Source organism: Serinus canaria, chromosome 2 (assembly GCF_022539315.1).
Source record: "Serinus canaria isolate serCan28SL12 chromosome 2, serCan2020, whole genome shotgun sequence".
In the NCBI taxonomy this organism is placed as follows: domain Eukaryota; kingdom Metazoa; phylum Chordata; class Aves; order Passeriformes; family Fringillidae; genus Serinus; species Serinus canaria.
The window spans coordinates 125,170,292-125,184,757 of record NC_066315.1 but is presented as its reverse complement, the minus strand read 5'-3'; the positions used below and the strand labels follow the sequence as shown (position 1 = coordinate 125,184,757).

At 40.8% G+C, this 14,466-nt stretch overlaps 1 protein-coding gene across 5 annotated transcripts in view; it reads right to left on the bottom strand.

Moving 5' to 3' along the window:
• Positions 1 to 9,811, bottom strand: part of WWP1 (WW domain containing E3 ubiquitin protein ligase 1) — a 58,177-nt gene extending 48,366 nt beyond the window's left edge. For 3 of the 5 annotated variants that reach the window (XM_030226502.2, XM_030226598.2, XM_050971232.1), the window contains exon 1: positions 9,354 to 9,808. The gene's annotated coding sequence lies outside the window, so the exon portion shown is untranslated. Of the gene's footprint in view, positions 1 to 9,353 lie in introns of all 5 variants that reach the window. The other 2 variants (XM_030226649.2, XM_050971233.1) reach the window with 2 other exon arrangements.
• Between the last annotated feature and the right edge of the window lie 4,655 nt (positions 9,812 to 14,466).

Here is a 14,466-nt window from a genome sequence, read left to right as displayed (position 1 = left end):
TTCACCACCAGATCCAGTTAAAATAAACTGAGAAGTAGTATCTTCTGAAACACTAAGTTCCCATGAGTTTCTAGGCTATTGAACACAAAGTTCAATAGCCTAGCAGAAGAAAGAGACACAATTTCATGTGCTTGCTGAGCAAAGGCTGCAGCGTGAGTTCAAGCTCTCTACACTGCCTGACTCAAAAGCTACACAAACACCACAGAAAGCTCTGAATCAGTCTGAGCTGCAGCAGTGCAGAGTGCCTTTTGTATTGCAAGGAAGAAGGGTAAAACAGCACATGAAGAAAAGAATTGTAACTGTAAGAAAGGTCTGTATGGAACCTAGTTTCACTGCTACAGAGCAACTTACAGCAAAATATTTACAGCATGCATTGCTTGTGAATCTTAATCACAATGATGCTTCTAGGTCCTACCACAATGCCAAATAATGAAAAATACCACAATGCCTCCTCTGTGTGTTACAGATAAAAATACACATACAGTGAAACAAACACAGTAAACAACTTCCAGGTTTCTTGAACAGAACAATGGTAGTTAAAAGCCAACACATATGCCAAGAAATCAGGAAAGAATATTTTCTCCTTAATTGTAATATTTAGCTGAATAGTTCTCATATCTGCCAGAACATGATATATGCCAGCTACACAAGCCTTTCTGGGTTGTCTTCTGTAATGGAGAATCCTAATGCTTGGTATAAATTATTGCTCATCAGACTTGCATCAAGAGCAATGTAAAGCAATATATTAAGACAGTTAAACTATGGGCAGATTTTAGTGTACCTACACTGCAAACAGAAAACTTTACCCCCTAGTTACATATAGGTACTTCCATATTAAACTATATAGGTAACCTATTTTCACCACATGGAAAATTGAGAAGTATGAGCTTCTGAACAGGCAGAGAGCCTGAGCACATACCAAGAGTGCCCAGATAGCTTATAAAATCCACTCACAAGAATTTGTGTCTGTCAGCACCACCTTATTATTTACAATAGCTTTGACCGCTGTAAACACATCTCTACTGCAGCCGTAGCAAAATTAGCAAACATGGAACAACTTTAAAGACATTAACCAAGAGTGCTGCTGTTATTGTTACACGCCCCCCACTATGTTTTTATGGGATATGAAAAAAGGTGACTAAGGAATACCAATAATGGGAAATACATTATTACTGCTCCACAAAATAGTTTCCCAGCCTCCCCATTGTTTTGGTAAGTCACAGAAAAGCAATAATTCAAAGAGGGGAAGAGAAGCCTACTCAGTGTTATGAGAAAGTGGCAGAAAGGGTTTTGCACAATTTTTATCAGTAAGACATTTGATGTGATCCACCTCTCACCAGTAACTTTATCTCAAAAAATAGCTCAAAGAGGTATAAGTAGAATTCACTGCATGTTCTCACTCTCTTTTCTCTGAATATTTGATTTTTTTAAAGTGCTATGCAAGGCTCTTTCCAGCTGTCAATCTCAGCAGTGTTAAAACACTAAAACATGTCTGTCCTACTTCCAGTCACAGACTGCACTAATCTTACCTACTGCTACCTGAGAGCATTCAGCCAAGCTTACTTTTTCAAAAATAGCCCTTCAGTCTCCACAGTGCTAGAGAATTCAACCTGATCCTTACCAGGGCTCTAAGCTGATAAAAAATTCTCACGTCTTAAAACAAAGAGTTGCCTGTTTCTGCTAATTATTTTCCAATCCAATTTTAGTCTGAGTTAATCTGATTCCAAAATTTAACTACAAAAAAAGAAAATCACAAGCTGAGAACGTGAAAATTAATAAAAAACAGAAGGCCCCAAAGTTGACTTCTCAAGGGCCAAAACTGAACCACAAAAATAACTTGCATAGTAAGTTTAACACATCATTACAAAAGCAACAGTGAATGAAAACACACTTTCATGAAGGTCAGCATCCTTTTTAGAGAAAGCTAAAGACTAAGTTATTAAACTTAAAATGATTAACAGCTTATTCTTGTGAGCAACACTGCCTTGAAATCAGGTGGCTACAAAAAGCTTACAGACCTTCCCACTGAAGGATGTCAAAGTCATTCCCCAATTCAGGTTGATTTTCGAGGGACTTGTTGGTGTTGATATTAGAGGAAAGACAAGCAAGAGAAAAGCATCTCCAGCATCCTTTACCCACAAAATATACATTTGCATGATACAGTCAACACACAGGCCTTCAGCCTGAAGAGTATTAAAAATGCTTAGTCATTCACCAAGTCTTCATCCATATGAATCTCTTCTCCTCTTGCTGTCCTTCCTTGTGCCTTCCCCAGTTGGACCATACAGCTTTCAAGACAGGGCAGAACATGGAAAAGTTGAAAAAACACACAAAGCATTCATTCAAGCTAGGAATGCACTGTGCACAGAAACAGTGGCATGATGACATTGTCTGTTTTATTCTTTAGTCTATTCCTACATCTTCTATATCAACCTTTAGAAACACCAGTTTTTAAGCTGTGGAGTGTCACTAAACATCTGGAAAAATGTTCTTAGTTCCCCTCTGTTATAAGGGAGGGATTGAAATACAAAATGTTCAAATATGCAGGATTTGAACAGGAATATAAGGAAATATTCCTGTTATATATTTCCTGAATATGCAGGAAAACAAGCCCAAAGTATCCATCACTGCTAATAAAGATTTATTTAATAAATTCTGATTTCTTATAGCCTTTAAAGCTTTAAAACTGAAGCAACCAGCATGACAGATTTATACAAATGAGACAAGAACAGCAACCAACTCTGAAAGTAGGATGTCCCTGACAGTTATATTCAAAAAAACCAAACCAAAACATAAACAAACTGCAACAACAAAAAAAAAAGGCTACAGTGGGCAGTCAAGACTAACTTGCTCTTTGAAAGCATTTTAAAATGCATTTAGTTTATGTACTAAAGTATGATCTGTATGATATTTTTTATTAAAACCCCTCTTTCTTAGCAATGGATTTTCTCCTTGTCTATTTATTCCTTATTTTGAATCATACATCAGTCAATCTCAACTAAACTGTGCAAGAATTACTTCTTGACAGACTACCCTCCACAACTTTTCAAAGCGTTCTTTAACACCTCTTTGTTTAGTTGTATGACACAGAATTAAAAGCATGGGCTGAAAGTTACATTTAATATATTTAATATTTAGGGTTCTGTGGGCCTCTGCTACAGGCTTCTCTTCACTTTCTTTTAATACTAAATATTTACAACAATTTTCATTTTATTTGCACAGAAGCTGTACTACTCTGACAGTTTTCTCCTCAATCAGTTATATTTTCCTGATCAAATGCTGAATACAAACAACAAAGAAACCCAACAGTTCATTTGTAAAATATCTGGGAGATTTCCAAAACCATTTACCATAGAATAGTAACAAATATGCTTATGTAAGTAATATAAAAATAGCATGTAAGCTCATATACATTATACTGTGAATACATTCCAACATTTAGATTTTTACTCCATTTCTGATGGGACATTTTCATAAAATAGTTCTTAACTATGTTTGGTTCTCGTTACCAAATACTTCATTACACCTCATTTTGAGGAACAGTTGTAGCCACTAGCTACTCTTTCCAACACTAGGTTTCCTATGTCAACACAGAAAATCTGCCTCTCACCAAATATTACACCACCCACCGTTATTTCCATCTGAAGGTTCAACTTTCACTACTCAACAAATAATTACCGATTTTGTCAGTTCATTAGCAGACAACTTTTCATCATGTTATGAACTAAGATTCCAAATAGTTTTCTTTCCCATAGCTATTTTCTTAACAATGCAGTTTAATTCACTGTCCCATGACAACATTTTGTCAGCAATATCTTTCAAGACAGTCAGGGATTTATTTTATTCTGGAATGACATACAGATATCAGTCTTCCATCAGATTTTCAATACTAAATGATTTTTTCCTTCCTTGTAACTGGCATCTTGAAGTCAAAATCCATCTTCTTTTCCTTTCTAGTATTTTTTTTTAAGCCCAAAATCTTTTCAGCTACTAAGCAAAAAAAGTGATCATTTTTTAAAAAGATAACACTGTACAAAGATAGTTGGAAGTGAAAAATAAATTGTGCCAAGAATGGAGGAAAAAAGGGAACTGAAATTTAAGAGAAAGCAGCTTCCACAATTCTAACCTGAGGAGAAAAGGGAAGTTTGCTAATCCTATTACTATTCATCTTCTGTGGAGCTATCCTCTTATATTTTATTTTGCTTTTTAATTGTTATGCATACAAACATAATTTTATGTCATTACAGATGCTAGGAAATACAAGAGAGAAGTGTGAATGTAATTTTGGTACGTCATATAATAAAAACAAGGTCAGCTTTTAAGACTAAGGTATCATGATCTGTTCAGCAGCTTTACTTCATCCTTATAAACAACAAACAAAAAAAAGTCTTTCTGAATTTCCCAAGAACTACCACAGTACTCTGTTTCAAAACTGGACATGTGTTATTTTTTCAGTTTTGATGCCAAAGCATATTGTGCAATTTTACAGATGATCAACTTTATCTTTCCTGTTTACTTTAGCCCATTCTAAAACTAAAACTCATTTCATTTGATTTATACTAAGAAATTTCTGACTACCTTGAAATGCACATAAAATCCAAAGTCCTCCTATATTTTTCACCCACCTATATGAGGAACAGGTAAAAGTTTTTAGTTGCTTCCTTTTTTAAAGGATTCTTCTGCTAATCTCCAGCTCCATTCAGATCTTAAAGCAAAAGATGCGAGTTAAAACTCCAGTAATGAGAAATGTGTGCAGAGTATCCTGTTTACTGCTCTCTATGCTCACAGAAGCATAGATGAGAGCTCTCCTCTGCCCACTTCAGGCTGCACAGTGAAGACACTTAAATGCATAAACCGGAATTATTTTGCTGCTTATCTTTAGAATCCGACTTCCTCTTCTCATCAGTTTTTAAATTGCTTTCTTCTATCTTCAAGAAAATATCCTGCAAAATAAGCCTAAAATCCTAATGGAATCGAAATAGATGGGAGGAATTCTATGCTGTTTAAACTACTTGAGTGATCAGTTACTAATATGCATTTGCATTCTCAATGCCATTTACACATAAGACAAATCAAGAGATTTTCCTACTGTGTAACAGATAATTTTATTTAGACAAAAGTATTCAGGTTTTGAACTGGTTACATTTAAGTATGCTCACATGCTAGCCACTTAAAGCAGAACACAAGCATACCTAACATATTGCAATGAAAAGAAAAATGGTGGTTAATGAAAACCAAAGAACGTTATCTGCTTTGTTGAACACATGCTTCACTCCAATTTTACTGATGACTTTATTTTAGTCAAAAGCCATTATAGAGTAACACAACCAACTCAGTAATTTTCAGTTGACTCTTCAAAATCAGTAGAATTTGTAAGTTAAATCCAAAGCCATACTCTCAATTTTACCAGGATTTCAAAATTGATTTTTTGACAGTACTGAATTATCAAACTGTACATTAGATGAACATTTACACAGTCCTCAACACTGATTAAAAGGAGAGGGAATCAAAATATAATTGTTTCTCTGTCATACATAGCCTGCTATAGAACTACAGCAGTACAGTCATGTAAACCTGCAATGATAAATTACTTCTTACTATATGTGCAATAATCAGTAGATCTATATGTAAAAGAAACCTAAAGGTTCTCCTGACATACTTTTCCTACAATGCTAAGAAACTAAAAAAAAAAAAAAAACAGAACAAAACAAAAACAAACGTAGCACACTCCCCTGTAAACAATTCTGACATCCTATAACCACTCTGATGTCTGACAGCTTCCCTGGAATCTCCAGTGTTTCTCTCTAAAGCAACACTACACTTGGAAAACAGAGCTAAACTTAAACACACTTCTGATTAAACTAGCAGCTCCTCAAACACAGCAAATACATATCACAAGCAGCAGTAGCTGGAGCTTTTCACTTACAAAAAGCTACTAAAAAACCCCTCCCTCTTACTATCTCTCAAAGGTAAATTTTAGCAAAAACTATGCAGTGTCAGTGTTCTATAGGGGAGAGGGCCAGGGAAGGGAAAGAGGGTGCACCACTCTAGGACTTCATCTTTTTTACAAGCCTTTGGAATGTCTCTTCTGGACACTCCCAACTCCTGCTGAGAAGTAGAGGAGGTTTCTCTTTTCCAACTATATTATTTTTCTTCAAGAAAACAAAGGTGACACCTTCAGTATTTCCAATGATCCGTACCTATGGCCACTTTATGTAACCACAGGAGAACTCCGGCATACCACAGTAAATCAGAATGAACACCAAGACAGAAAGTGGCCTACCGATGCAATGGCAACAAACTTTGAAGAAGGACCTGGATGTAACCAGCTCCTACTGCCAGCATTGGGACACAGACCTGAGAACAAAGAGTGTCACTGTATTGCACAACTCAGAATTCAAATGAAGAGTTCAGCAGTTCTGGTGTACAAGTTTTGCAAGGACAGGAAAAATAACAGGATTTGTGCTAATATGACACTACCATAGAAACTGGGGAATCCTGCTCCAGTTCACATACTTTATTACAGGCACACTGGAACAGCTTTTCTGATTTTGAGTCACTATGCAACTGATTTTCTGGCAGAGCCAGAAGGGGTTTTTTCTTTTTTTTTTTTTAATTCAGGTGAATGTTACACTCTGCAGAAGCAGACAAGTGCAGTACAAGGCTTGCCTAAAACATAGAACATTTTTATCAGTATCTTCACTCCCTTTTAGTCTTCAGGAAGAGTCTTTTTAGCACAGCTTACAAGAATCACTTAAAACAGCTTGCAGCAAGCACTTATTTCAGTTATCACTCCATTCATTACTTCACCTAGCCTCCACACTTCATTATGTCAACTCAATTCTAAAATGAACTTGGGGGTTTTTGTGGGGAATTTAGGTTGCAGGGGTTTTTTTAAGCTAACAATGCTTTAAGTGCATAAAGAGAAGCCATTTCCAATTACCAGACATGGCTTAGGTCACGACATTTTGATTCAGGCACCTTAGTTTTCAAGTCTAATGTTTTAATGGCATAGGAAGTGCAAAGAAACTGAATGTGACACCAACTCCCTGTTGTAGATCCTTACTCCTGATTCTTCCTGTCCATAACCCAGAAGGAATCTCTTTCCCCACATACATTCTTTCATGAAAAACAACAGGGAAGTGGGGAGAAATCCCAACTTATGAAAATTTCCAACTCCATACTGAAAGATAAAAAGGAAGATGAAAAGCAGTAAAACTAGCAGACATTTCTCCTTCCAAGGGTTCCACAGACTCATGAAAAGGGGTTGACTCTGAACTCCATCAGTATTACTGTGATTTAAGAAGCACTTGTAGGCAAAGCGATTATTTAAAGTTTATTGAAAACCCTTGAACAAAACATACTGGCTGACTTACAGTGTTTTTTTCACTGATATTAAACAACAAATGTAAACTATTTTACAAACAAAAATAATCCATATTCTTTTGGTAACAAAGTGTCCTGTACCAAGAGAATAAATCAGTCTCAAAACTCTCAAGCTTTCAAGTATAATTTTGTATTTAAGGGAATTATTCTACAGTGTCATTGGGAAAGTCCACGGATAGTACTAAGCTGCTCAAGCTAGAAGCACTTACAGGACTAGACCTTTAAAATATAGCTCAAAATCCACACTGAGGAGGTGATAAAGGCATTCTAAACCCACAAGTTCACAAGCAGCATAAACCAAAAGTATTTCTCATTGCCCTATTTGAAAACATCTTTGTCATGAATCCAAGTAAATTGCGCTTTTGCGGCTGTAAAATTTTTCTCAAAAGGATGAAAAATTCTCAGATTTTTTTTTTGTAAGTAAATTTATTTAATCTTTATTAGTATTTAAATCAACCAGAAATAGTTATTCAGTTTAGACCTTGACCAACAGGGACTCAGATAAGGCAGCATAAAAATTTTTTAAAAATATACAACCAGCTCAAGTTAGTAAAGTTTATCACAGCCAATACCAGTCCTTTTTTTTCTATATTGCTGAGATTAAACCAGTATACCAATTTTTTTAAGAGTAGACCTATTACTATGAAGATCATACTATTTTTCATAGGTGTGACTATATATAACCCAGCTACCTGCAGTCAGTGATTGCATCTCCTAGTAAACCAGTACTATTAAACTTGCATAACCTGAGATTTTTTTCAGTGCATGGCATCCTGATTACTTTTTATAAGACACAGCTGCCCTGTGAAAATGTAACTGAAATATGAATACCTTTTTTTACAGTTTCACCCAAACATCGAAGAGCTACCATTAAAATAATTAGATGGTGTTAAGTCCTTTTCTCTCTTTGATGTACAGTTTAAACAGTTATAGATCTGGAAGCAGAGCTAGCTCATCCTAGTTAAACTGGGATGAGAATTGGTATCATTCCAAAAATAAGACAACTACAAATAAAATCAAGTAAATAAACACGCTGAGTTGTAACATTTTGCAACAACATAAACAAAAGATAAACGACACAAACAAGTCTTTCGAGGTCTTCAATTCACACAGTCTGCTCAGCCAAACACCCATCACAGGGACCCCGAGAGACGAGCAGACACCCAAAACCTGAGCCCTGACCGAGAACACCCCGTGTTTCCTGCGCCTGGCACCGCGAGGGACGACAGCAGCGCACCGGGGAGGGGGCACGGCTCCTCACCTCCTCCCTCCCCGGCTTCACCAAAGGAAGGTGAACATAAACGCAACAATATCCTTCTCCTCTGCTCTCACCCCGCACATAAGCAAGCCAGGGCCAGCCATGGAGCTGCCTGACTCCTGGCCACTAAAGCCTCTCGCAATCCACTCAGCGTTGACACAGGTCACGACTCAGCCCCTAGTCACCCTCTCAAAGGCCGTAGACAGGAATAAACAAGGTTATTCGCCCGACACCGGACACCGGCGACACTCCCCCTCCCTCTCCCCCCGCCCCTGAGAGACACAGGCTCACCACAGCCCCGACCCTCCCTCCCCTCGCCAGGTGCGGGCCCAGAGGCCCTCAGCCCTGTCCAGACGCGAGCCAGAGTGGGAGACGGCAGGGAAACAGCGATTCTCCGCACACCATGTGGACCATCGGGAGGGGAGAAGCAACAGCCGCCGCCCCCCGCCAGCAGAGGCGGAGGGGGGCGACGAGTGGAAGTGCCGGAAAGGAGCAACCGAGACCTCACTACGGCTCCCTTCGCCATTTTAGCCCCCACGCCCATTCCCCTCCTCCCCGCCCCTCGGTGACAGGGGCAGATCGCACCGGTCCAGCGCCCACCCCCCTGGTTGCCCACGGCCGAGCGGCGGCGAGGATCGAGGACGGCAGCCGTGTTTCTGCCGGGCCAGACCGCAAAGCGGCTGCGGCACAGCCTGTTTTGTGCCCTTACCGTGGCTCGCAGCCTCACAGCTGCTGCCGCCTCCTTCTCCTTCCTTCCACCTTTCTCTTCTTCTTCTTCTCCGCTTCCTCGCCGCCGCGGCGCCTCCTCACCCCTCCGCGCCGCGCTCCGCCGCCGCCGCCGCGCAGAATGATGCCATCTCACAGCGGCATCGGCGGCTCCCGCACAACAGCCCTCCTCCCGCCCCTCCCGGCACCGCTCCTGCTGCCGCTCCCGCTGCTCCCGCCCGGCGCCCCCGACGGCCGGGCCAGCCTCGTGCGCGCGCCCGGGGCACGGGCAGCAGGAACTTGTGGAGCGGGAGCCGGAGCCGCTGGAGCCGCCCCGGCGGGAGGGCCCAGTCGGGACCGAGCAGTGCGCAGCGGCGGTGGGAGGGAAGAGGCGAGCCTGAACCGAGGCTCTTCAAAGGGGACAGGGCTTATTCCTAGCGCCTGCCCCGGGCTGAACCAAGTCGGGCGCCGCGGCGGGGAGAGGAGCCGAGAGCACGGAATCGACCTCGGGGGAGGCGGGGTCGGGCTGCAGCCGCGGGGCACGGTCCGCGGGACAGAGCCTGCTGGGGCAGGATAAGGAGGGCTCCTGCAAGTCGCTGTCCCCCAACAAGGCTCCTCTGCGGCGCGGAGAGCCAGCACACCCCGGTGCGGTGCGAGCGATAAAGGCGGGGTGTGCTGGCTCTCTCTCTCCTCCACCCGCCTCCCGCCCTCCCTTCCCGGCCGTGCCGGCAGGGCGGGCTCCTGTGCCCCGCCGGGAGCCTCTGACGCCGCCGTGACAGGAGCCCGTGCCTGTGATCCCCCTGGCTGGTCCCTGTCCTCCACCGCCGAGCTTCTTCTCGCTCTCTGAGTAACGCAGCCCTTCCCGTTCTGGGGCGGACGGATGTGAGCAGGGGAGAGCAGCTCAGCGCAGCCCTCGGCAGCGGCGCAGAGCAGCCCCGCTGCGGGGCGAGACGCCGCCCGCCCGGCGACACCTCCGACAGCCCCGGTGGGGGCGCGGGGCCGGCTTTGCCCTGGCAGGAGCCACAGGCGTCCCCTGCGGATTTACAACCCCAAAAGTAGTTATATGCACAAGTATGTGCAGCTGAACTTGTGCCTTACATTGAAGACTAATGAAGCTTTGTCTTCGTAGCGTACAACATAACTCTGTGGAGGCAGTGATAGCATGAACTTTCGAGCATAAACAAGGCCTTTGAGTGGTTGTCCCAGAAAGTCCAGCACTACTGTTAAATGAAAGGAACAAAAGCTTACAGTATGAGACCCTGAAGCAAGTTTCAGCAACGTCTGGTATTTCATTATTCTTAAAAAACAATATGGGGGCTAGCAATCTGATTTGGGCATGTAAATTCCTTCAGGAAATAAAAAGAATGCTCTCAAAAGTACTGCTTTCCAACCTATTCATTCTACTTAGAAAATCTACGGGAAAACAAAGTTTCCAAACAGAATTTGGAAAGGAAACAGTATTTACAGTTCAGCTTTAAAAGCGTCTTAGAGTATTCTAGAATAAAAAATACTGGTCTTCTCTTGACTGGTAATACTAGTACAAGTGATGAAAACTGATGGTTTGAGCTTCTGTACACAGCAAATGTAACAGAATGTATGGGCTGTACATTCACAAAATCTGGCACGGGCAGTAAGATGAGCTGTATTCGGTTAGCAACCTACTTGCTAATTGCAAGGTAACCAAGTTAATCCATCTGGTTTACAGAATTCAGCATATACTATTTTCTCTACAACAACTAAATCTTTCATTTAAAGAAAACAAGAGTCCCTCTTTAGTTCTGAGATTGTCCAAAATTAGGAACTTGCTTACACAAGGAACCACTTTTACAGTATTTTGGTAGCACTTCCAGGGTGTGGTAATAAGCTCCATCTCGCTTTCCTGGCTGTTTGTTTTTCTAGTGTAAAGCAATCTATTTGGAATGGATGTAGTATCATATTCCCAGCTGCAAAAGGTGGGTGAAGGTGTACATGGCAACCTTCTATCTCTGGTCTTTGCAGAAGATATTAATTTCTCTTCTGTAAAACTTTGCTTGTTACTAATCTGATGCTAATACTTCGTGGAAAAAATGAGCATGACTTCTTAGTATATGTGTAAAATTTCTAAGTGGTTCTTGCCTTATGAAGTATGAAAAGTGTGTAGTTAGTTAGTACTCTGTAGACAAGTTATGGGCTTCTTTGGCTTTTCTCCTCCCTGTTTCAAAACAAATTTTGTTCTACATTTGTTTCACTCTGAGGAACAGTGACATTGCAAGTATTCTTCCATCTTAAAAGACATTTGGTACCCTAATGAGTACAAAATGTCATAAGTTTGTTAATGTCACAAGTTTGGTTTTAAATGTCTTATGAAACCTCCTCAATATTTCTGACTTCTTTTAGAATTGTAGGTAATGGAAACATAGAACCATAGAATGGTTTAGATTGAAAAGGACCTTTAAGTTCATCCAGTTCCCCACCCTCTCTGCCATGAGCAGGGACACCTTGCACTAGACCAGGTTTTACTCAGAGGCCCATCCAACCTGTCCTTGAACACTTCCAGGGATGGGGCATCCACAACTTCTCTAGGCAACGTGTTTCAGTGTCTCACCTCCCTCACAGTAAAGAATTTCTTCCGAATATCTAATCTACACCTACCATCCTTTAGCTTAAAGCTATTCCCTATTGTCCTATCTGGTGGGTAAAAAGTCCCTCTCTGGTTTTCTTGCAGGCCTGTTTAGGGACAAGAAGGTGCTATAAGGTCTCCTAAGAGCTTTCTGTTCTCCGTGCTGAACAATGCCAATGCTCTCAGCCTGTCTTCATAGAAGAGCTGCCTCATGTTCAAGTCCCCTGATAATATTAAACACTTAATGGTTAAAAGCCATGCATTGACAACTTGCTGAAAACATTCAAATTACACAGTTGTACATGTATATTTATACCTGAGAAAGTGTAAAGACAGTTGTCTTCATTTTGCAGATAAACACCTTTGTTTGTTTGTTTTCTTCTTGTTTTGGCCAGAAAAGCTGGCAGGCTCTATCATACAGTGCTGAAGGCTAGCAGGAATTAATGCAGGTCTGGAGTGACGTCCTTGTTACCTTAGAGCTTTGCTCTCTGTAGGGTGAAATAAAGAGTTTTTATTAACCCTTTCACTATCTCTTTAGAAAAGTAAACCTCAGGTAAGGTTTGATAAGCCACTAAATTTACCAAAACAAATCAACCAAAGTTGGAATTTTGCAAGAGGGTCTGCATGAAGATTGAAATAAATATGAGTACCTGCTATACACAACATTCCTGAGATAGTAGTTTATGATACTAGTGAAATATTTTAACAGTATCTCCTTGTGTATTTCTTTTTTTTTTTTTCCTTTATTCTTTACAAAGTAAGGAGAGTTTTGGAGAACTTGGATTCAGAAGAGATCTCTATAAAACAGACTCCATATAGTGGGTTTATCCTCAGATTTTAATAGATCTTCTCTGGCATGCTTGAACAATGTACATTTGATGAGCATGGATTTTCAGACAGGCTATTGCAATATCTAGGTTTTAACAGACTAGATGTGTCCAGTGGCTGGAATTGTATCTTACCTTTTCACTAATTGTTTCTCTGTCTTAGCTGCACAAACAGGAGTGGCACTAAGCTCTGCTAGCCTTTAACTGGAAAGTCTGAGTGACAGTAGTTTGGCTTAATTTATACTTCTGGAGAACTCTTGTAGACCTCAATAGGCAGTAAACCAGTACAATTGCGAATTAATGGCTTTTGCAGCCCATAAAATTACTGTACAATACCATCTATTTGCATTTCTGTCTTTCATTTCTCTAACATTTTACAAAAGCTTTGTGTTAAACTAAAATCCCTGAATGTTGCAGAATAATTTAAAGACTTCTGTAGAAAAGCGTAAGTGAAGTGTAATGATCCAGCTTCCTTAACGGTAATGCAGTAGTAAAAGATGAGGCTGAACCCAAATCTTTCTGTCATTAATAGACTCCAATGAAAGCTGATTTCACCTGAGCAAAGGCACACAAAATTAGTCAGTGTGGTTTCTGTTTGAAATAAGCAAAATTTTATAATACAAGTCTTAAATGTAAATGGTTATGTTGATTGCTTATTCAGCCCTAATTTCCAAATGGGGGGGGGCGGGGGGGGGGGAAATGTATCTAATGAAAGTAGAGGGAAAATTTCCTTGGTAATTGGTTGGGATTTTTTCTTACATGGAGATTTATTATTACAAAACTCATGCAGAGTAAGAAAATTTTTGGACAAGTTTCTTTGGACCATATTCAAAAAAGCATTTAGGCATCTGAATTGTGGTTTAGATAAAAGATAAATTTTACCTTCAAGAGCACAAGCCACAAAACCCCGTGGATGTAGTCACCCAAGTCTGCCAGTGGATGTACTCTGTGTCCGTAGACATTGGCAACAGGCACCTGATGTCTTCATTGCAGTAAAAAAAATACTACTTGGCTTATGCCTAATTTGTTTGGGGTCCAGGTGGTGGGTAATATGTCATACAGAGTACAGAAGTTACAGCGAGGACAGAAGCAGGGAGGAACATGGTAGCAGTGATCACCCAGCATTAAAGTGTCATGATTGGAGAACTCAGAACCTAAAACAATCTGTGTTCTGTGCCCTCCTAAACTCAAACCAATCTCTCTTCTCAAGTCAGGCTGTGACCAATTAGTGCTGCCTCATTTGGGACCAGGATTATCCTTCCTGTGCCAGCTTTATGGAGCTGAGCAGAGGCAGGCTGAAGTAGTGCAGCAGAGTAATGCCGGACAAGGCAGCTAGGGAACATGAGCTAGAACAGCTGGGAAGTTTTAGTTTCTGGTTCTGCTTCCCAACAGTGTTCAGACATTTCAATCAATGGTTTTTCAATGCACAATATTGGCTCCTGTTCCAGGACAATAAACACTCGCTATAACAACTGAATGTCTGCACTTTTGGCATTCTGTCAGTCTTCTCATATTGCTCTCCCAGATTCCATTATTGTTATGTTCTGAGAGCCGAAAGAGTATAGTTACGTGTATGTTTGACTTATATACATGCTTGTGTCTGTAATATTATACCTTAAACATATATTGCCCTTACAAAATATCTTATTTATATGGTAAGTAAGGGATAAGGATTTGTCCCTATGTTGTTA